Source organism: Cyprinodon variegatus, unplaced genomic scaffold (assembly GCF_000732505.1).
Source record: "Cyprinodon variegatus isolate N-32 unplaced genomic scaffold, C_variegatus-1.0 Scaffold453, whole genome shotgun sequence".
Lineage (NCBI taxonomy): Eukaryota > Metazoa > Chordata > Actinopteri > Cyprinodontiformes > Cyprinodontidae > Cyprinodon > Cyprinodon variegatus.
In genome coordinates, this window is record NW_015150906.1 from 575,797 (window position 1) to 577,603 (window position 1,807).

A 1,807-nucleotide genomic window follows, 5' to 3' on the forward strand; every position below is an offset into this window, starting at 1 on the left:
GCTGCTGACATAGCGAGCACTCGCTGGAAAAGAACCGGGCCAGAAGCAGGAAGGACCGGCCTCCGTTTCTCCGGGTTGTTCCTTGGAGTCCCAGCAGCTCCCGGGTCTCTACCTGACAGCGACAACAACAGACGGAGGAGGAGTCCGCCTGCTTCAGCTACCAGCCGCCATGTTGGCTCTGAGCTGTCAACCCGCGCTGCGTTCAAGTGTCCTCGGAAACGCCAGAGATGAAACCTAACTGCGGGGAGCGTTTGAAGTGACACTTTTTTTTTTTTTTAAGCCAGTGAAAGCATATTTTCTCTAATCAAAAATGTCATTTTCTACGAAAGAGGAATAGGGCCACTGGAAATTTTTTTTTAACTGATTTTGACATTTTATTTCAGTACAGTATGGGGAAAAATTCACTTTTTTTCTCAGAATTTTCTCAGAATTCTGACTTTAATCTCAAAATTCTGACTTATTGTCAGAATTTAGTCAGAATTCTGAAAAAAAGTCAGAATTCTGAGATTAAAGTCAGAATTCTGAGACTTTTTCCCATACTAAACTGAAATCAAATTTAAAAATCAGTTAACTTTTTTTTTTCCCAGTGGCCCTAATCCTCTTCCCTTCTTTTCAGCACATATGAGAACCCTAAGTAAAATCTCTTATTTAGGCTCTCAAAATTGAAAGCTGATTGTAATTAAAACATTTTTTTTAATCTGCATTGTAATTTTATTTGTATTTTTAGAACATGCCTTTCATTTTTTTTTTTTTTTTCATTTATGCAATAAGCTCGATTTGTGTCCACCTCAATAAATAAAAATCCCCAAACTTTATTTTTTAAAAATTAATAGCTTGTCTTTTGATATTGGAAACTGGTTTCATAGCAGCAGATACATTCAAGGACGCAAAAAAAAAAAAAAAAACACAGTTAAAGGAAAATCCTTTTTGCAAAGCACTGTTGCAGCAATAATGACACAGTTATAAACCTTTAGTTAGGTCTTTGAACCTTTTACCACATGTTTGGTTAATGTTCATCTACTGCAGGTTTAATCCTGAGACGCCTCTTTTTCATCTTACCTTTCTCTGATTGTCAGGACTAAACTGCAAATCATGCTTAAAGGCGCCATGTTGTTTGATTCTGAAGTGGGTAAAACAGGTTGGGCTTAAACTGACAGAGTAGCTGGGTCAGACTATTCCCAGATGAATCTGCAGATAAAAAACAAAAGCTTTATTGCTGTTTTCTTCTCATCCCGGTCTTGTGTTCACCACACAATAGTGAATGTTAGTTTGCAGAGGCAGTTTTAGTGCCTGAAAGCTTTTATGGTGCAATTATAATCAGATGGTTGCAGTTAAACTAAAGCTGTTTATTCTATAAAAACAGAAACATTTGGACAATTTCTTGCATCTGCTTTTATTTTTTATTTTATTTAAGTAGTAAGACAGTATAATGTAGTGTGGGCTTGTTCATTTGAGAACCAGGGGCCGATTTAGGAAATTTGGGGCCCTAGGTAAAGACAGGCAGGGGGCCCTATGAATTGAGAAGACAAGACATAAAACAGACCCATTATACAGATGCAGAAACTTTAATAGAATAGATATTATTAGTTCTAGGTTTTGTACCTCTCTTCTTGTTGTTTTCCTCTCTATGTTTTGTAATCAACTGACTTTTCATGCTGTCTTGAAAGGAATTAAAGGTTTTTCCAAGCACTAAGCTCACTTAGCTGATTGCTCCTTCCTGTGTTTCCATAAAAAGCAATGGAAAAAGTAAATAACAGTCCTTCTTTTAGAGATAGAGGAGAGCAGGAGGCGGGGTTACCAATCTACT